The sequence below is a fragment of the Schistocerca nitens genome, chromosome 1, assembly GCF_023898315.1.
Source record: "Schistocerca nitens isolate TAMUIC-IGC-003100 chromosome 1, iqSchNite1.1, whole genome shotgun sequence".
Classification (NCBI taxonomy): Eukaryota; Metazoa; Arthropoda; class Insecta; order Orthoptera; family Acrididae; genus Schistocerca; species Schistocerca nitens.
Window position 1 is genome coordinate 785,814,312 of NC_064614.1, and position 22,847 is coordinate 785,837,158.

Below are 22,847 nucleotides of genomic sequence, written 5' to 3' on the forward strand. Positions count from 1 at the left end.
AAACTCTACACGCCGTCATAATTCATCTACTCACAATATGCACACTCATGACACAAACACGTTTCGCGGAGGGAAGCTTTCAACACAGTCTAAGAAATAATAGCATTAGCAATTAGGCGGCTGAACCTACCCCACTGGGTCTCCTAGCCAACTTGCCATACAACTTTTTTTAGCACAGTGACAGCTGCATTACGTTACGGAGGCAGTAAAGCGAGATGTAGCAGGAGCAGTGAAAGGAATAACTAGTCCTTCCACTGCGTTGATTACTTATAACGCTAACAGTGCATATGGTTGAACTACTTGAATACTCGCTTTCGTCCGCTTTGCATCCGTCGACGAGCAACTATTTCCGGTGGCGCGGAACACACGTTAGGATTGATCTCTGTGTCAGTCTGTTGATACTATAACACCCCAATTACAGAAATCCTAATAAACAATCCTTTGTTGTAAAAGAAGTAGGAAAATTAGTCATCCTGACAGTGACGGCAGCTACTGACTACAAAATGTACACTTGCGATAATCTGATCAGCAGGAATGTCATGTGAATAATAATATTTATCATGAAATAGTGACTGAATGAAAGAATACGATAGGATACGCAACAAAAACATCAAAGAAAGAACTACAAAACAATTAATAAGAAGGTTATAGCTCATATGGTAAATTGGGCAAAGATAACATTTACAATAGAAGAGAGCTGTAGCCGCATCGAAAAGGAAGTTCGATGTGACTGCAATGTAACTCGGAAATGGAAATGTTAGCTTCAGTTACTATCTAGTCGCTCTCTAATACTATAGCGATCGTAGCATGCATGTAAGCGCTACTAGATTGTTTTAAGCTAATCGGAAGTTTGAAAGTTTTGCGATATAGACTGAAGCATTATTCAGAAGTCATACTAAAGCAAAGTCATCTTTACCGTTAGCAAGATAACGGGATACGGAGATTCGCGACGAAGTTAAATCGTGTGAAATTTGTGATGGGTCTTAGCCTTAGTGATACTAAATAAACACGAACATTCAAGGACACTGAAAAAGAAAGATTACCGACAGAAAAACAATCATTAGTCTCGAGTAGGTAACATACAAACGCAAACACGAAGAACGTACAATTGCACCGAGTTGTCAGAAGTTGTTGTCAACGACAGGATTATTGATGCAAACGGAAGCAGTTCCCTGAGTGAGAAATCGGTGTGCATGCTCCGTGTAGGGACAATGAATTACAAGTAACAAGAAAATTGGATTCAAACTTCAATTCTTCGTGTCGCCTACATAATTGAATAGACATTATCGTGTGTATTAGTGAAAATTAATTGACTATTAGAATATTATGAAGTGAAAAGCGAATTCATGGTTATTTAACAGTGTACAGTCATCGATTTGTCCCAAGATTACGACGCATTCTGAACATTACTTAAGTATATGTTATCTCTGGAATTACGTCATGTAGTTATTGAACACGAGACGTAGGAACGTCTTGAAGACGGAATAACAATTTATTAACTTAAGATCCTCGCAATTCCATAATGTGGCCCGACTTGGGTGATGAATTGAAGATTCAAGACTTTATATTATTAATATTCAACATCCATCATCTAACCGGGCAAAATAAAAAGAAGAGCTACAGTTAGCCAGTTCGCTCAAGCTGAAAAGTCTGTCGCGGAATCACAACAAAAGAAAACCACGCGAGGAGTTCATATTTTCTTACTAGTTACAGGGTGGCGTTGTGGTGAGTGACGGACGCCGTTCCACGTCATACCGACTGGGACAACCATCACCGCCGAGTCGTGTCACTCCAAGCAGACGCAGACGCCGCAGTACCATGCGGGAACGGTTTCTTTTATAAGACCTCAAACCCTGCGTACAGATGTTTTAACGATCGATATATCGAATTGTCGATACTTCTCCTTAGTTTTACAGAAGCTATCGATACAACGGAGATATAGTTCAGGGTCTTAGATATTTCCGATTTTTGTTTGATCAAGAAAAGTGATTTATATTCGAAAAATGTGTTACGTTTGACACAGGAAAATGCTATTATACAAATTTCTTGTACAAATATGGAAGCTTACCTACAATCGTCCTCCTACATCTACATCTACATAGATAAACTCCGCAAGTTACCGTACGGTACCTGGCGGAGGTTACCCAGAACCACAACTAATCATTTCCTTTACTACTCCACTCGCAAATAGAACGAGAGAAAATCGACTATCTATAACCTCCGTATGAGCCCTGACTTCTCGTCTCTTATCTTCGTGGTCCTTACGCGCAATTTATGTTGGTGGCAGTAAAGTCACTCGACAGTCGGCTTCAGATGCCAGTTCTCTAAATTTTTTCAATATTGTTTCTCGAAAATGACGTCTCCTTCCTTCCAGGGATTCCCATATGAGTTCAGAAGCGTCCCCGTAACACTTACGTGTTGCTCGAAGCTGCCGGTAACAAATCTAGCAGCCCGCCTCTGAATTTATTCGACGTCTGCCTTCAATCCGATCTGGTATAGATTCCAAACACTCGAGGAGTACTCAAGGGAAGCCGGCCGCGGTGGCCGAGCGGTTCTAGGCACTTCAGTCCGGAACCGCGCGACTGCTACGGTCGCAGGTTCGAATCCTGCCTCGGGCATGGATGTGTGTGATGTCCTTAGGTTAGTTAGGTTTAAGTAGTTCTAAGTTCTAGAGGACTGATGACCTCAGATGTTAAGTCCCATAGAACTCAGAGCCATTTGAACCATTTTTCACTCAAGGAAACGTCGCATCAGCGTCCTGTATTCGGCCTCCTTTACACTGAACCGCTCTTTCCCAAGATTCTCCCAATCAACCGAAATCGATCATTTGCCGTCTCAGGCACCATTTGCAATTAGAAAAGGGAAAGGGGGGGGGGGAATAATAGTGATAGCGGAAGTACTTTCTGCCATACACCGTAAAGTGGCTTGCAGATTTAAGACATAAATGTGAATGTAGGTTTCACGCTCTGAATCCGACAAAGATACCTTTTCTGACAGCGCTGCAACAAAAGTTTTTAATAATTTTCAAAAGCCTTGGTAACAAATTTGACCCTTGAGACCAAAAACAATGGTTGAGTAAGTATTCGTCTGCTTCTATTCTTAAAGCTCCTCCTGTCAAAATCTTTCAGAAGAGCGTATTTCAAGCTAGCGGGGGGAAGTTTAACTTTGGAGACATCGTATTTTGTGTAATGGGGGACACAGTTTTGTAGTGGAATTGCCATACCTCCTACGACATAGGTTTATCTTGACAGTTCTCCCGTAAAACGCTCTAAATACGGTAGCAAGTTATTCACGTCTTTTGCATTTCCCAACTCCATAGCAGTGAGAAATCAATTCGCAGCAGTACATGTCACTTACCGTTTCGATCCACACGTTGTTTGTTATAAACAATCCTACTATTACGATTTTTGGACTTCGCACCGTATCTGTTTGGACTACTGTCGCTAGCCCACGGCGACTTGGATTGCTACACATTTTATTGAAGAGAGAGATTCGGACTTCAGGGGTTTCTCCTAGTTTCTTCGAACGAACGACATTTTTAATTTAGTAGCGACCCCACTACACTTCAATATGCCGAATACTACGAACATTTTAAGTTAGTAGGCTTCCAAGGCCAGCGTCAATTTGAATAAAATCATTTTGGGTGTTGGAAAGCGTTATTATAAGACTCTAAAACAAGTATTCCACTGACGTCTCGACCGTCCTTGCAGTGGTTAGTTGTAATGACACGGCCAAACACCCAAAACAATATCACTCAAACAGGTACGAATATAGTTTGTGTGTCTGTAACTAAACTAAACTCCATAAGTTTTGACAACATAGGCAACGGAGAGCAGCGACCTAATTCTATATTTAAAAATGAACAGTCGAGATCGCAATAATATTTCTTTATTAACCGGTTTCAGCTTATCTACAAGCCATTTTCAGGATTTTATAGCCCTCCATGGCTGGTACTGGCGGCTCCTCGGATTTTTCGTGATACCACGATCGTACACTGTACACTGTACCTCGAATTTTTCGTGATACCGCGATCATACACTGTGCACTATACGATCGTGGTATCACGAAAAATCCGAGGTACAGTGTATAGTGTACAATTGTGGTATCACGAAAAATCCGAGGTACAGTGTACAGTGTACGATCGTGGTATCACGAAAAATCCGAGGTACAGTGTACAGTGTACGATCGTGGTACCACGAAAAATCCGAGGTAAAGTGTACAGTGTACGATTATGGTATCACGAAAAATCCGAGGTACAGTGTACAGTGTATAGTGTAAGATCGTGGTATCACGAAAAATCCGAGGTACAGTGTACAGTGTACGAGCGTAGTATCACGAAAAATCCGAGGTACAGTGTACAGTGTACGATTGTGGTATCATGAAAAATCCGAGGTACAGTGTGCAGTGTACGATCGTGGTATCACGAAAAATCCGAGGTACAATGTACAGTGTACGATCGTGGTATCACGAAAAATCCGAGGTACAGTGTACAGTGTACAGTGTACGATCGTGGTATCACGAAAAATCCGAGGTACAGTGTACAGTGTACAGAGTACGATCGTGGTAACATGAAAAATCCGAGGTACAGTGTACAGTGTACGATCGTGGTCTCACGAAAAATCCGAGGAGCCGCCAGCACCAGCCATAGAGGGCTAAAAAATCCTGAAAATGGCTTGTAGATAAGCCGAAATGGGTTATTAAATATTATTGCGATCTCGACTGTTCATTTTTAAACAAAACTCCGCCTGAACATACCATGAAGACCCGACGGTACCGACCGACCTCCGTGTCATCCTCAGCCCACAGGCATCACTGGATGAGGATATGGAGGGGCATGTGGTCAGTACACCGCTCACCTGGCCTTAGGTCAGTCTGCGAGACCGAAGCCGCTACTTCTCAATCAAGTAGCTCCTCAGCTTGCCTCACGAGGGCTGAGTGCATCCATCTTGCCAACAGCGCTCGGCAGACCGTGTTTGTGTATCTAGAGATGCAAAAAAGATACTTATTACAAATAAAAGATATTGATAAAACTTCGTGGCTGATTAAAACTCTATGTCGGACCAGGACTCGAACACACACTATCCCTCGAAAAAGTTTGCAGACTGATTTTACTCCTGGCCTACAAGCGACTTTAGCGTAGTTGCTACAATGGCAGGGTGAACTAATATCTGTAAACAATGATTGAAACGAAAATTGCGGATAATTGTTTCCTGGATAAATCATCACGGGTGACGAAACTTGTTGCTTTCTGTGCGTAGAAAGACAAAGTGCTGAAATTCACGTGAATGGTCAACTTTTTGACGACATAACCGACATTCAAGCCAATGTGACGCGCGACTTGAATAACTTCCCATAAAGAAAGACTTTTCTGACGATTTCACGCGATTGTATCAACGTTTTCTTCGTCTTACCCACGTGGGTGGAGACTATGTTGAACATTTGTAGCCTTAAAAGCAGCATCTTAACTTTTCACTGTTTTTAGGGTTCCCTACCTCAGTCAGTAAAAACGGAACCCTCATAGGATCACTTTGTTTTCTGTCTGTCTGTCTGTCTGACTGACAACCGACTGTTAAGAACCCTGTTTCTCAGGAATGGGTGGACAAATCAAGTTGAAATACATGTGATGTATTTAAGTCTATGTTCCCTTGCCGGTGTGAAAAAACAGAAGCATAAAAGTCAATGTAATGAAAAGATATGGCCACTTATGTCACATATTTTGATACTCGTAACCTCACTTATCGAAACCTATAGGGTACTTTTATTTGACATAGAATCATGAAATTTGGCAAGCAGCAAGGATTCGCAGTACAACTAATTGTTGATTTGTAATTATAACACACGGAAAATATGTTTTCGTTAATTGAGATCTGACTGTCTGTTCGTTCATGTGTTAAGACCTCTTCTTGTCAGGAATAGGTAGACGTATGAACTTGAAATTTATGTCGCCTACTAAGGTATATAACTCCTTGACGGTATAATAAATGTAAGCTTCTAAGTCAATGCAAGACACGGTCACTTATGTCACAATTTTTGATTCTCGCAAACCCACTCATCAGAACACATAGGGTACTTCCCGTTGTTCTAGAATCGTGAAATTAGGCAAATAGCGAGGTTTCACAGTGCAACTAAAGGAAAAATCTGAAAATGGTTAATTTTTAATTATATCACACAATTTTTTTGTGATTGCTGTCTGACTCTTATCTGCCCGTTTCTGCCAGGAACGGTTGGACGTATCAAGTTCAGATTTAATCGTAAGTCGCATTCTAAGGTCTACGGCCCCTTGGCGGTGTACGAAATTTAACCTACCAAGTCAATGCCGTCTAAAGATACGGCCATTTATGTCACATACTATGATATTCGCGAACTCACTCAAGAAACCTAAAGGGTACTTCCCTGTGACATAAATCTTGAAACAATTGCAAGAAAACAGCCCTCGATCACTATTTTGAACGAATTAACCGGGTTTCGACACTTCTGGGAGTGTCTTCCTCAGAATCAGTGTTGAAACGTGGCTAATTCGTTAAAAGTAGTGACCGAGGGCTGTTTTCTTTCAATTGTAACTATTCACGGTCTCTGGACGTGCAGCCAGGTACAAAATTTTGTAAATCATGAAATTTGGCAAGAAGTAAGGTTCCACAGATATGTAGAGAAACAAAATCCCAAAGTTATTAATTTGTTATTATATCACATGAAAAAATACTTTTTTGTCATTTGTTAACCGACTATCTGTTCTGTTAAGACACCTTTTCCTCAGGAATGGGTGGATGTATAAATGTCTGTATCGATATCGATAACAGCTAAAAATCCTCGAGATTCTCGATTCCCGGGATGGATGAACTATCTGTATACGTAACTAAGTTTGTAAGGAACCGTCAGTGTGTAAGTCTTACAAGGTTTTATCCGGATTTTTATTTTTTTGTCATGCAGTCTTCAATCTTTCTGGCTAATGGGGTGGGACCTTCGCTCTTCGCGGGCAACTGTTTTTTTTCTGTGAGGAGGTCTAGTGTCGCAAGGCGTGCAAGTTCAGATGGTAGAATCGCAGGTACTAGCGTAAGTCACGCTGTGAGGGTGGGTCCTAAGTCGTGCTTTGGTAACTCAGTCGGTAGAGTATTTGTCATCCTCATTTCCTGACCCGGAAACACCTTCTTGAGTACCAACTGCTATCTTTATATACACTCGGCTCTCTGTCATTTAATGTCATTTTTAGGGAATGGGAACTTCGCTGTGCTTTGGTAGACTGTCGAGATACGGTCCCTGGACCCGACAAAATCCACAACCAAATGCTCAAACATCTTCGTGCCGACAGCATGAAATATATCCTCAGGCTTTTCCATCCATTTGGCGGGAGGGATATTTCCATCTCAATGACGGGAAGACATTATTATTCCTGTCCTGAAATCGGGAAAGGACACACATATTTTAGCTGACTACAAGCCAGTCTCTCTGACGAGTGCGCTGTGTAAGCTATTCGAGCGAATGGTCAACCGCCGTCTTTGTTGGTGCCTTGAAGCAGGAGGGTATATATCACGATCCCAAAGTGGCTTTCGGGCTTTCCTGTCTACCACAGGTCACCTGGTTCGTTTGGAATCCGCAGTGCACAATGCTTTCGCGCATCGCCAACATCTGATTTCTGTGTTCTTTGACCTACAGAAGGCAAACGATACCACCTGGCGACATGACGTCCAATCTACACTGTATGAGTGGGATTTCCGGCGCAGTTTAGTCATTTTTATCCAGAATTTTCTATCTCTCCGACTTCGTCCGGATAGATTAAACTATCAGCAATCAATATGTACACGAAACTGGAGTCCCTTAGGGGTCGATTCTGAGCGTAACGTTGTTCGCTATAGCCATCAATGGTATCGTAAATGTAGTGCGCCTCACAGCCTCTCTATCAGTGTACCTGAATGATCTTTGAGTGTATTATGCCTCTGCATCGGTGCGCACCGCTGAGGGGGGCTGTCTGGAGAGTCCATGTCTGGGCGTCCAATCATGGCTATCCATTTTCTCCTGAAAGATCTGAGTTAAGCGTTTTTGACGACTGCAGACTGTGCACTCACAAATTTATCTTGATGACCAGTTACTTGAAGCCTTAAACTTTTCAATTTTTATGTATTTTATTTAACAGCAAGCTAACTTGGCTGCCGCATGTCTGCCGGTTCAAGGCAATTTGTATGAAGAAGCTGAATGCTCTCTGTTTTTTTAATCACTCCTCGTGGGGCGCGTACTATGGATGTGTTGCCTACGGGTCGGCAGTACCATCCATAATGAGCTTGCTGGGTCGTGTTCACCACACTGGCGTGCGGCTGGAAAAGGGCGCCTTCCGTAAGAACCGTGTCGATAGCCTCCTGGCGGAAGTCGGTGTCCCTCCGCTGCGGGTTAGACGACAGCAGGTTCTGGCAACAGTCACAAACTGTCAGATGCCTACTCACACATGTCAGTCAACTCTGCTCCACTACCAACAGCTCAGACTGCTCGCGCATCGCCCAAAACTGGGTAGACCAGCTGGGATCCGACTCGATACGCTACTGAAGGACCTCCAGCAGCCTCCGTTAGTCTGTGTTCCTAGAACTCTTCCTGTCGTGTGACACGGATGGACTTCTTCTGTGGCCCCAAGAGAGATGCTGATCCTACACCTGTTTATTTCGACCCTCCACGATTATTTTAATATGGTATGCGTCCACACGGACCGATCAAAAAGTCAATGACGGGGTCGGTTACACTTCTGCACATGCAAGGAGACACGAGAAACACTCTCTGCTGAGCGCATGCAGTGTATACACTGCAGAGTTGGTTGCCATATCTCAGGCTTTGCAGTACGTCAAATCTCAGGCGACTATTCCACGAGTTACTCAAAAAGGCATAAACCTGTGCTAACCCCAAAAATCTTTTTGTCGCCAACAACCAGGACCTATTGGTTAAACAGTGATCTTTATCTGATCACCGAGTCACACAGGCAGTCCAGGAAATGAACTTGCCGACATCTAGCTGAAGACGCGACTACAGGAGACTAACGTGGCGTCAAGATACCGGACATAGACTTACGATTACAACTTCGACTCAATATTATTAGGCTTTGGGAATTGGAATGATAAGCTACTACGGCTCGAAACAAGTTTCGAACGATTAAAAAGTCCAGGCTTCTCGGAAAGATGCCATTGTACAGGGTGTTTATAAATGAATATCGGGGTTTTAACGCTTTATAATATTTGTTACATTAAACTTACAGTTATAAATGATATGTCAAATGAAAGAGCAACTCAAACAGTTTTACCAAGAACCTTATAAATATTCAATGTGAGCGCCATTTGTCACACGGCACACATCAAGTCTACAGCTGGATAGGCCGCAAGGGGCCCAATGACAGGGCTTGCTCTGCATGGGCTCCACGTTCACCCGACCTAACACCATGAGATTTTTTCCTTTGGGGCCTCCGCTACCAGCAGACATCCCTGAACTAAGAAACCGGATTGAAGCAGCTGTTGCTACAATCACTGATGACACACTTATCAGCGTTTGGGAAGAACTCGGCTACAGACTTGATGTGTGCCGTGTGACAAATCGTGCTCACATTGAACATTTATAAGGTTCTTGGTAAAACTATTTGAGTTACTCTTTCGTTTGACATATCATTTATAACTGTAAGTTTAATGTACCTCACTGCAGCTGTGGTAGTCTACTGACGATAGCGCACCTTCTTGTTGAGTACGCCCTGCGGGCCTCATCTGCGGCGCGGTCTCGTTGCGTTTCCTTAAGGAGAACGGGCTTTTACACTGTTGTGCAAGACGCTGACGTGATTGTCTCTGTTTTCTTTTACCTGTGTGTTACAATTACTGACACGCCCTTTTAAACTCTTTGACTTGTTTATACAGTTGAAGTAGCTAATACCCATTTTTTTCTCTTGTTGCCTCACATCATAGGGAGGGACTGAGGACCAATAGTTTACCCATTTAAACACATAATCATCATCAGTACTTGCCCACGATAGGTAAAGGTTCCACTTTCGAGACCCAGTCCAGCATACAGCTTTACGCTGCAGAGTGAAAATTCATTCTGGAAGATCACTTTATATACATGTGTGTGTGTGTGTGTGTGTGTGTGTGTGTGGTGTCACGCCTGCTATTTCAGACGTGTCTGAAAGAACAAATACCGCATACACACACACACACACACACACACACACACACACACACTCATACAGGGTGGTCCATTGATTGTGACCGGGCCAAATATCTCACGAAATAAGCGTCAAACGCAAAAACTACGAGGAACGAAACTTGTCTAGCTTGAAGGGGGAAGCCAGATGGCGCTATGGTTGGCACGCTAGATGGCGCTGCCATAGGTCAAACGGATATCAACTACTTTTTTTTTTAAATAGGTACCCTCATTTTTAACACATATTCGTGTAGTATGTAAAGAAATATGAATGTTTTAGTTGGACCACTTTTTTCGCTTTGTGATAAATGGCTCTGTAATAGTCACAAACATATGACTGACAATTTTAGACCAACCGTTGGTAACAGGTAGGTTTTTTAAATTAAAATGCTGAACGTAGATCCGTTTGAACATTTTATTTCGGTTGTTCTAACGTGATACATGTACCTTTGTGAACTTATCATTTCTGAGAACGCATGCTGTTATAGCATGATTACCTGTAAATACCACATTAATGCAATAAATGCCCAAAACGATGTCTGTCAACCACAATGCATTTGGCAATACGTGTAACGACACTCCTCTCAACAGCGAGTAGTTCGCCCTCCGTAATGTTCGCACATGCATTGACAATGCGCTGACGCATGTTGTCAGGCATTGTCGATGGATCACGATAGCAAATATCCTTCAAGTTTCCGCACAGAAAGAAATCCGGAGACGTCAGATCCGGTGAACGTGCGGGCCAAGGTATGGTGCTTCGATGATCTATCCACCTGTCATGAAATATGCTATTCAATACCGCTTCAACCGCACGCGAGCTATGTGCCGGACATCCATCATGATGGAAGTACATCGCCATTCTGTCATGCAGTGAAACATGTTGTAGTAACATCGGTAGAACGTTACGTAGTAAATCAGCATACATTGCACCATTTAGATTGCCATCGATAAAGTGGGAGCCAATTATCCTTACTCCCATAATGCCGCACCATTCATCAACCCGCCAAGGTCGCTGATGTTCCACATTTCGCAGCCGTCGTGGATTTTCCGTTGCCCAATAGTGCATATTATGCCGGTTTACGTTACCGCTGTTGGTGAATGACGCTTCCTCGCTAAACAGAACGCTTGCAAAAAATCTGTCATCGTCCCGCCATTTCTCTTGTACCAGTGGCAGAACTGTACACGACGTTCTAAGTCGTCGTCATGCAATTCCTGGTGCATAGAAATATGGTACGGGTGCAATCGATGTTGATGTAGAATTCTCAACACCGACGTTTTTGAGATTCTCGATTCTCGCGCAGTTTGTCTGCTACTGATGTGCGGATTAGCCGTGACAGCAGCTAAAACACCTACTTGGGCATCAACATTTGTTGCAGGTCGTGGTTGACGTTTCACATGTGGTTGAACACTTCCTGTTTCCTTAAATAACGTAACTATCCGGCGAACGGTCCGGACACATAGATGATGTCGTGCAGGATACCGAGCAGCATACATAGCACACGCCCTTTGGGCGTTTTGATCACAATAGCCATACATCAACACGATACCGACCTTTTCCGCAATTGGTAAACGGTCCATTTTAACACGGGTAATGTATCACGAAGCAAATAACGTCCGCACTGGCGGAATGTTACGTGATACCACGTACTTATACGTTTGTGACTATTACAGCGCCATCTGTCACAAAGAGAAAAAAATGGTCCAACTAAAACATTCATATTTCTTTACGTACTACACGAATGTGTAATAAAAAATGGGGGTTGCTATTTAAAAAAACGCTGTTGATATGCGTTTGACCTATGGCAGCGCCATCTAGTGGGCCAACAATAGCGCCATCTGGTTTCCCCCTTCAAGCTAGACGAGTTTCCTTCTTTACGGTTTTTTCATTTGATGCTTATTTCGTGAGATATGTGGCCCGGTCACTATCAATGGACCACCCTGTATACATGTGTGTCTGTGTGTGGTGGCATGTCTGTTCCTTCAGACGTGTCTGGAAGAATAATTGAGGTGAGGACGACGAATGATCTCTTCAGTTTGGATGCTCACCACAGTCTAACAAGAATCAGGGAAACCTCACTAACAATGAGCACAACATTAGTAGTGTGTGGACAAGCTGGGAATTTGATCTGACAGGAGGCGCACTATGGTAGTCCGTTCACTAGGGATGACCACTGTGTCCGGATGGGGCAGTGGTCAGTGCATCTGTCGAATAAGCAGGAGATCCGGGTTTGAATTCCGGTCGCGCACAAATTTTCATGTCTCCCAGTTAATTTACGTCAATGCCCACTGACAGCTAATGTCATTAATCCCTTTGTGTCTTTACTCTTCTGTTTCCGTTAATTCTTATTGGCTTTATTTCGAACGTAGGAATGTGTACAGTTCCAGGACAAACATGTCTGATTGCAGTTATCCCAAAAACGTAGGTGGTGCACGGACTTTGTGCCTCGCGGAATGTCGGCGCTGTTGTCAATAACTTAAGCCGGGCCGTTGCTGCTGATACGATCGCAAGCGAGGACGGAGACGCAGCTCCGTCCTGTGAGGCGCTCTCGGACACGGCAACACACGACGGGGACACGTTCCCCGCAGCAGACAGGCGCGGCAGGTCGAGTCCCGCGGCTACTGCATTAGTCATTTCCCGCGGCGCGCAGCGGTGCACTACACGCAGACACGCACGAGGTGCGTCCGCGGATGCAGATGGTATCGGCCGCGCCGCCAGACAAGCGGGGGCAACGTATCGCGAGGCCGGAGGATGTGCCGATGAAAGCCCGCCGGCGGAGGCGGAGGTGCGGAGAAAGAGGAGGATAGCGGACAAAGGGGCAGACGATACAGTCTCCGGGGGATTAAAAAGCGTTGCACCGTAGCGAACGGCCGGGCGCTAGACGAGGAGAAGCACAGGAGGAGGAGCAGCAGGAGGAGGAGAAGGAGGAGGAGGAGGCGTAATAAAACAAAATAAAAAGATGTGTTATGCGAAAAACCAGACCGGTTAGTTGACGCACGGTGCGGCGTGGAGGGGCGGCGCGCCGGCAGAGGTGACAAACTGCAGTGCGCCGCGAGCGGCCGCCGGCTCCGCACGGCGCCGGCATCCAGCGTCTCCGCGGCCGCCGCTCCGAGGCACGCCACCACCACCACCACCACCACCACCACCAACGGCACCGACGACAGCGGCAGCGGCAGCGGCAGCAAGCGACAGGTGAGTGCGCTGCGCCTTCAGCCTCCCGGGCTCCTGCGGCCGCGGGCAGTTCCGTGCAGAAGAGCAGCGGCTTCCTCGCAGCAGGCGAGGGCGACGTCTGCAGCAGGAGGTGGGGGGAGGAGGGGAGGGGTGGAGGGCGCGTGGTGGGGGGCCGCGGACCAAGCGTCGGCGGCTGCTGCCGGCTGAGGCCCGTATCGTCACGGCCGGACCCAATGCTACGCCGATTCGCCCCCTGGTTCCAACAGCCGCTCAGCAACGACGTCGTTAAAAACGGCGTTCCGCCGAGTGCTGAGCTGCCACTCTAGGCGAACAGAAGAGGCTGCGGAGTGCGAAACTTTTTTTTTTTTTCATTCCAAGTCAGTTTAACTGAATGTTCTGCCATTGCCTGGCAGAATATGATAATAATATTAAAGGGGCAACACTTCCTAATGTAATTTTTGACAACATTTCTCGTAGAGAACCATCGGTCTGGTTAAAACTAGTATAAAAATGGATTAAAAGCAGTCTCGACCACAATAAAACATTTATTTAGAATGGTTACTGGTTTCGTTCAGAATGTGATCATCTTCAGACCCTTTATACCACGATGGTAAGCGGTGGAGATGAACACGGTACGCATTATGATTCCACGAACATCAAACGCTCAAAGCAGTTCACGTTTGTGGAGTCATAATACGTGCTTCGTACACCGCCACAGCCTACCATCATAATATAAAGCGTCTGAAGATGGCCACATTCTGACCGAAACCTGTAACCATACTAAATAAACGTTTTATTGTAGTCTAGATTGCGTTAAATGCATTTCTAAACTACTGGGTGATCAAAAAGTCAGTATAAATTTGAAAACTGAATAAATCACGGAATAATGTAGATAGAGAGGTACAAATTGACACACATGCTTGGAATGACATGGGGTTTTATTAGAACCAAAAAAATACAAACGTTCAAAAAATCTGATCAGAATAGCAATAATTAGCATAACAAAGTAAGACAAAGCAAAGATGATGTTCTTTACAGGAAAGGCTCAATATGTCCACCATCATTCCTCAACAATAGCTGTAGTCGAGGAATAATGTTGTGAATAGCACTGTAAAGCATGTCCGGAGTTATGGTGAGGCATTGGCGTCGGATGTTGTCTTTCAGCATACCTAGAGCTGTCGGTCGATCACGATACACTTACGACGTCAGGTAACCCCAAAGCCAATAACCGCACGGACTGAGGTCTGGGGACCAGGAGGCCAAGCATGACGAAAGAGGCCGCTGAGCACACGATCATCACCAAACGACGCGCGCAAGAGATCTTTCACGCGTCTAGCAATATCGGGTGTTTTTTTTTTTTTTGTTCTATTAAAACCCCATGTCATTCCAAGCACGTGTGTCAATTTTTACCTCTATGTCTACATTATTCCGTGGTTTATTAAGTTTTCAAATTTATAATGACTTTTTGATCACCCGGTACTTTCTAATGTTTGGAAATATTATGTTGTTTTCTTCACAAACCTGCTTTCGGCTTGTTAGGTCATCTTCAGGTGACAACTGATTGTCACAAATACAGATAAAAAAATGTGCAATTTACTAAGATGTCATTTAAGCAGAAGACAGAAACTTAATGAGATGCATGACGAAAAATGTAATACCTTTGTATGTGAAAATGTCATTGTATCAGTATTTTTGTGTAAATAATATCTGTATACGTTGCACATCATTTTATCTATGTTTAAGACATTCGGTTGTTACTTCAAGCCGCTTCGTGGCGAAATAAATGTAATTTATATCGTCACGAAGCGGCTTCAGGTGACAACTAAATGACGTAAACACAGATAAAATGATGTGCGACTTACACTTCCTGATTTCCTGCTAAATATAACATTGTATCTCCTTTATTACAATGATATAGATTTTTCGTAGATGATGTTACGTAGATAATAGCACATGAAACAGTTTTACTGTTACTTCTCGTCCTTTAAAATATTCTTATGTACAACATGAAAGCACAGACATAACAGCAGTCATAATACATTAAATTAGAATAATGAAATCAGTCATATTCTATATGGGTGGATACAATTTATTTAAAAACGTAAGTACTTCTTCATAATGAAAGAAATAAGTTGCTCTACTATATGAATGCTGATGACAGAAGTATTCTTTAATACTACAAGAACTCTCGCTATTAGCATTTCTTGTAAACATGTGGGACTCCAACATACTTTTTTTATTCCCTTTGATAGTTCACTAAACACATTTTTTAGCTGATAAATATTTTTTAATCCAAGCATTTGTACGTATTTCTGTAGAAAAATCGCCTATGTATTTTGTTCCACAGCTATGGTCTAGATGCGCCTTCACAGAACACCAAAAATAAGTGAAAGTACTCGCATACTGAGGGAATAAGTGTAGGGGGGGCAGATGCAGGAATCCTAAATCCCCGTTCTAGGTGGGGTCCTAGAGCAGGTGGCTTGCCTTCCTCTGACCTGTTATCAAATGTCACGCGTGTACCTGTGAGTGCTTCTACCATCCCACCACGATATTAGCGCCCCTTGCCCGCCATGGCTGTTATCGGAAACTCGCCGTGACGTTACATAAAAAGTATAGTGGTGACTAAGGAAAGCGCATGGCTCTGTGAATGATTTCAAGACGGTTGTGTATATAGTACGATTAGGGACTTTATGTCACCACGTTTCCTCCCCTTGCCGGCCAAATACCTGCAGTGAAAATGTTCCATCACCAGGATTCGAACCTGCTTACCTGCGAGTCCAGTGCGCAGGCATGCATTAACAACATCGACTGCGAAGGCGTTTTCTGAAAACATATACTTAGGTACATGATATCGTCATGATTTTTAGCTCCTTGAAAAAATTCTTGCTTTAGTCTCTGTGTATTATGCTTACTGCTCTCTTTCGAATTATGAATGAGCGTTTAGCCAGACTGGTATTCCCCCAAAACATAGTGCCATGTCTTAATATGCTTTACCTAGAAGTGGGAACGTAACACTGACCGTAGATGCAAGATTTTGGAAAAATTTGCTACAATGCACATAAATCTTAACAATAGCATATCAATGATCTACCTTTAAACATGACAGATAACAAATAAATTGTTCTCTGTGCAGATGGCGCTAGCGTTATTGTCAAAGATGTGGGACGTAATACAAATGACATAGCAAATAGGGTAGTCAGTAACATCAGGACGTAGCTTTCAGAGAATAGATTAGCACTTAACTGTAACAAAGCGCAATGTATACGGGTTCTGACACAGAACTCTTGCGAATGATACTTTTATTGTCCTATTGTGGTCAAGCACTCAGTGAAGTCGAACTTCTTGAATTCTTAGGACTGAGAGCAGATGGAAAAGGCTTTCTTGCAAGTATCACGTTCAAGATCTTGTGCAGAAAATGAATGCTGCTATCTTCACTATGGCCGAACTGCACTGTGTGTGACACTGAAAAGCGAAGGCATATTTACTTTGCTTACTTTTAGTCTGTTGTCTGGTATGCTGGTATGTTTTGGGGCAACTCTGTGCAGTCACCAAGAATATTCTTACCCCAGAAAAGGACGGCCAGACTGATACGCGTTGTCAGTTCGCGAAGTTCGTGTAGGCTGTTGCCCAGGTGTCTCGGAATCCTAACTTTGCCATCTGTGTACATGTATTCCTTCGCGGGATTTGTTGTTGATAATATTGACTCATTCTGAAGAAACTGTGACATTCATTCAGTGAACACAAGATGGAAAAACGATATGCACTTCGATAACACTTCCTTACGCATTGTACACAAACGTGTGCACTATTCACTAGGTTTCATTTTCAACAGGCTTCCAGAAACACTGAAAAATCTGAATGGTAACCTCCAACTATTCAAATCCAAGATGAAAAGTTTTCTTCTGGACAGTCCTTTCTACTCTGTACAGGAGTCCCTCGCTGCAGTTGAGAACTTTTTTTGTATAATGTGTTAATTATTCGTATAGTTTCTGTTTCTCGTATTTTATTATTTTTTTAAACTATTTGTTTGTATGTTATGAACAGTATACTGTTAACTATGTATTCACTCGTTCAAGACCAAGGAACTTTGGCTCGCTTGATTCCTTGAACATAACAGAAAAATAAATACCTTGGTATATAATTCTACTGAAATCGTCCATATTTTACAAATCTGCGATCGATTGTGATCACTCAATCCATTCCTAATCTATTGCTTCAAATAAAACCTCCTTTGTAAACTATAACCTCAAATTTTGCGTAATAAAATCCGTTACTGAAGTAACATAACAGACACTTCCGACATAAGATGCTTAAAAATATCCGTCTCTTTTAATATCGATATTTTTACATATATTTTTTATCAACTTTCTTTGTGTAGCTCGAGGTAGGTATCTGATTTGTCTTTTACAAATTGTCCCCATCTTTACTGACATGTACTGGTAGTCAGAATAGTCAGAACCACCTCTTATTCGCAGTGATATAACAGGTTTTGTTGGGAGGTAGTTTCCATAAACTTATCTTGCGAACGATATTGCAATGCCTGTGTAATTCTGTTTACGATGCAAAATTCCTTTGCAAATGCGTGCAAGTGCAAAGGAACAGGCACTGCGGCGACCACAGCCATTACGAAACACACGAAATGAATTCGTAATTGCGAGTAAGGACTACCATCAGCTGTAGAATGGAATGACGACAATGAAAATTTGTGCCACACCGGAACTTGAGCCCGGATATCCGCTCGGATAAGCGGGAAATCCGGGTTCGAATCCCGGTCCGACACAAATTTTCATTGTTGTCATTCCATTCTACAATTGATGGTAGTCCTTCTTCACAATTGCGAATTCGTTTGATACATTAACTTAATAAGCCTGATCCTGATATGACAACACTGTTCATCTAACCATTCTTCTTTTTTTCTTCTTTTTTCTTTTTTTTTTAGGAAAGCCTTTTGAAGCGACACATTTCAACCAAAGCCTAAGATCGAAATACTTTGATTCTGCTATCTAGTTTGTCTTAAAATTCGATGTTTTCATTGCTATTGATTAACTTAAACATCGATAAAGGTACTTGGATAATTTATGTAATACTTTGAGTAGCAAAAATCCAGTTTTCGAGTCATAATTCTCTGATAAATGCAGTCATTTGATATACATCACGTTAACATTAAGACTGATTTTTATTTTGGCGTTTTCTAGTGAATTTTGTTTTTCTGCGTGTTAGCCCTTCCACCAAATTTCAATCTGGTTTCATCAACGTATTATAAACATGATTTGCATGCGAAAAGAACTGACAATTTTTGAGGGATTTCCAATGTCACTTGGTTGCTCTGAATTATCTGTGTAATAGGCCTTCAGTACAGCTTAAAATAATATTAAACTTAATTTGAGTCATTAGACACATCGTCATTCTGACGTAGGGTTTGTCTGACGCCATAGGAAAGGCGTGACAAGCCACTACAACAGGAGCTGAAGATGGGCGTTTGGGCCACAATGGCAGTTTTGAGGACAGCGTTGGCACGCTATTGACGGATGTAGCAAGCAGACACTTCTTTGACAACTACACATAGTTTGTTTTCAAAATGGCGCTGTAGTGGTTTTGGCTAGGGTGACCCTGGCAACACTGAGGTAGAGAGACATTTCAGGGCATCGTACTCGTGTTATTGTATTTATACTGAGCATTAATAAACAAGAGTTATCGGATTTTTTTTGTAAGTTGCGGGCTTTTGTGGCGTGGTCATTGAAGATAAAATTCTACCAGGTTGTTCTTCTTTATTTCTTCCACACTATGGATCTTTCGACCCCTCTACTGGGATCTTGTCCAGGATCTTGTGGAGCCGGCCGTTGTGGCCGAGCGGTTCTAGGCGCTTCATTCCGGAAATGCGCTGCTGCTGCGGTTGCAGGTTCGAATCCTGCCTCGGGCATGGCTGTGTGTGATGTCCTTAGGTTAGTTAGGTTTAAGTAGTTCTCGTCTAGGGGACTGATGACCTCAGATGTCAAGTCCCATAGTGCTCAGAGCCATTTGAACCATTTTTTTGATCTTGTGGTGTTCACGGTTAGGTAAACGCTGTCGGAGAGCAGTGTCATAACTAACCGCGAACACCACAAGATCCTGAAGAAGACCCCAGCAGAGCGATTGAAAGTTCGATCGTGTAGAAGAAACATGACGCGGCCTAACTAACTACACCGTACAGTCAAATTAATGTGACCACCGCCTATGTTCAACGTGAACGTGCGATAACCACTCCCAGACAGCAGGTGACAACAATAGTGTGGAGGATATATAAAGCGAGTCGGGGGAAAGTGGAAAACTGTACCGTCGTTGTTGTAATGGGGAAACCGAGCGATTTATCTGACGTCCAAAAGAGCACGACCTTTAGCTTTCGAGACAAGGGTGGAAACGTAATTGAAACGGCTGAGTTTGTTAATTACTCGCTTGCCGCGGTGGTTAAAATATGCAGAACATGGCAAAATGGCGCTATCCAAAATCGGGGCCGAGGCGATTCTGATGCACCACGAACCATAGTTGACAGGGGCGAAAGACGGCTGCGGAGTTACGTATAGACGAGTACATGTGCGACCGTTCAGCAACTGACCGCCCAGATAAACTAAGGGTCTACTAACAGTGTCTTCTCACCGACCGTTGAGCGAACGTTGCTCCGTGTGGGGCTCCGTAGCAGACACGTGGTTCATGCGCCCATGCTGACTGCACGAAGGCCAGGGTTTGCAAGCTAGATGTCCTCCGAGAGGCGACAGGTGGCCTCTTCAGATGAATCACGTCTTATGCTCTCTTGGGCAGATGGTCGTCGGCGTGTAAGCCATCGAAGGTCCGTGAGCAAATACCCTGCAACAATAGTTGGAAGGGTCCACGTCGGGGGCATTCCCTGCGTGATCTCGTCATTCTGGAAGGCACGATGGATCTACACAAGTATGAGTCTACCATTGGGGACCGTGTCCACCCCTACATGCAGTTTGTTATTCCTGACCATGATGTCTTTTCAAAATGGTTCAAATGGCTCTGAGCACTATGGGACTCAACTGCTGAGGTCATTAGTCCCCTAGAACTTAGAACTAGTTAAACCTAACTAACCTAAGGACATCACAAACATCCATGCCCGAGGCAGGATTCGAACCTGCGACCGTAGCGGTCTTGCGGTTCCAGACTGCAGCGCCTTTAACCGCACGGCCACTTCGGCCGGCGATGTCTTTTACCAGCAGGACAATGCGACGTATTACGAAGCTAGCAGTGAACGTGTGTGTGGTTTTAACAGCACCAGTATGAGTTTACTGTTCTCCCCTGGCCACTAAACACCCCAGATTTAAACTCAATCGAGAAGCCGCGTGACCCCCTCTAGTGGGCTGTTCGCACCATGCGTCCTCAACCGAGAAATCTAGCGAATTTCGCCATGCCACTCGAGCCGGCATGGCTCCACATCCTTGTCGGTACCTTCCACAAGGTCATTGACTCTCTTTCTGCACGTCTCGCGCTGCAAAAGGTGGTTATTCAGGTTTTTGACAAGTGGTCACATTAATGTGACTGGACAATGTAAAACGTTTTATTAAGGGTTAATGCATACAGTCGCTACACTGCTGCTCAGTTTTGTTATACACTGAGACAGCAACACGCCTGGTGGACAGTAAGCAACGCAGTTGAAAATTATACCCGACGAATGCAAATAGCATCATTTATACTTATTCCTAACAGGGTTTGTACAAAAGGGAGAGTATGTAACGCCATAATTTTGTCAATGTATAGATTTCCGAAGTACCATAAGAGGTATGTAGCAGGACTAGCTATAATATCCTTGTAACCTACAGACATTTATTGACAAATAACGTTTCCCATTAAGTAAAAGGTATATATAGTAAACAGCACAAGACATGATGAATTGCAGAAAGAGTATATTTATACAATAACGCGAAGTTTTGTCCACAACACTTAGAAAGAGACCAGTGCTTGGAATGTAGTACGTACATTACTTAGCGTTGCAGATAAGTCACTATAACTGTAGGTGAAGAGAAAACTACCAGCAGGTTTGGCGATCAAACGACAAAAACAATCAAACTGTCTCCAGACTCAAAATAAACTAATTCTACTATTACTGCTCCCACATCAGAGCTATACATTTTACAATATTTCAACACTGTGATATCAGAAGAAGTAATAACAGATAGTACACATTCAAGAATTGAAATGCTGACTGAAGTGTAGCAATGAGCAAATATTTCAAACTTTGTGCTAAATTTTTGTATATCAAGAAATTGCTAATCATTAACACCAGTCAGGAACAGAAATACGAGGGCTGTCCAGAAAGTATCTTCCGATCGGTCGGGAAATGGAAACCACTGGGAAAATCCGGTAAAGCTTTGCACAGATGTGTTGGGCAGTGTCTCTAGTATGCCTGTCGATCGTGTCGCGTCGCTCTTTTCAGTTTTGAGTAAACAGTGAGCACGTGAAGATGCGTAGGGAATTGCGTCTCCCGCCAAGTATGAGGGTCTGTGTAGAGATTTCGCCTGTGTCATGCAGCCCACATAACACAACTGTCGAACAGTTCCTTTTTCATGCCAATTCTCAGCCGCACACTGCAGGGGCAATGAAAACGCTCCTGCAGCGTTTCCGATGAGAAGTGTTTGATCACCCACAATACAGTCCGTAATTGGCTCCCCCTGAGTCTCATCTCTGCTCACAAGAGCCGCTGGCTATGAAGACAAAAATTTTCAACAGGCAACGAGCTGCAGACCTGTGCAGATAACTGGCCGAAAGCAGAGGCCGCTGCTTTCTGTGACGAGGATATCGGGAAGTTGATTCAACACTACGACAAAACTTGAAGTTGGAGGGCGACTATGTAGAGAATTAGGTGGAAGCTATACCTTACTGTTGCAAATAAAACATTTCTGGTTTTCACTGTGGTTTCCATTTCACGACCGATCGGAACTTACTTTCTGGACAACCTTCGTATATGCCTCTTATGGATGAAATGTTGAATATTCCCTTGCTTTCAGTGTGATAAGCTGCACTCACATGCAGTTTCGAGAGTATTTCTTCATGAAGATATTGGACCTTGTGTAATTTTATGCATGAGTTTCGGCTTTGTTTAAATTTGTTTCACGTTTGTTCAGATCACTGATATTTTACTACCACTCAAGACACAAAAAATAAGTATTTCGTAAATCACGTAGAAAAAGAATTGAAAAGAAACATTTATTTTATGGCACATATGACGCTAAGTGATAAATGGCTTTCTTGCCGCTAGGGGTGCGAGTGTACCTTCAACTGTCAGCGGGTAACAGCTTTCACAGGTGAGAGTTTCACTACTACTACGAAGGAAACGTTCAGGGGTGATAGTATGGATCAAAACATGAAAAGAAGTCCGTAAATATGGGTCTAAATCGCATACCATAAGAGATATAAGCAATTGTTCACTAGAAGAGATGTCTCTCACATGAGCGAATCTAAAAAGGTGCTAATTGCTCTTAAGGTACGCGTTTTAAAGCCTATGTTTAGTAGACATTTTTTTCTTGTGTTG

General features: G+C 43.3%; 1 protein-coding gene across 1 annotated transcript in view; it reads left to right on the forward strand.

Moving 5' to 3' along the window:
- The first annotated feature begins 13,228 nt into the window (after window positions 1-13,228).
- Window positions 13,229-22,847, forward strand: part of LOC126203756 (uncharacterized) — a 1,215,674-nt gene continuing 1,206,055 nt past the window's right edge. The window contains exon 1 of the mRNA XM_049938159.1: window positions 13,229-13,345. The gene's annotated coding sequence lies outside the window, so the exon portion shown is untranslated. The remainder of the gene's footprint in view (window positions 13,346-22,847) is intronic.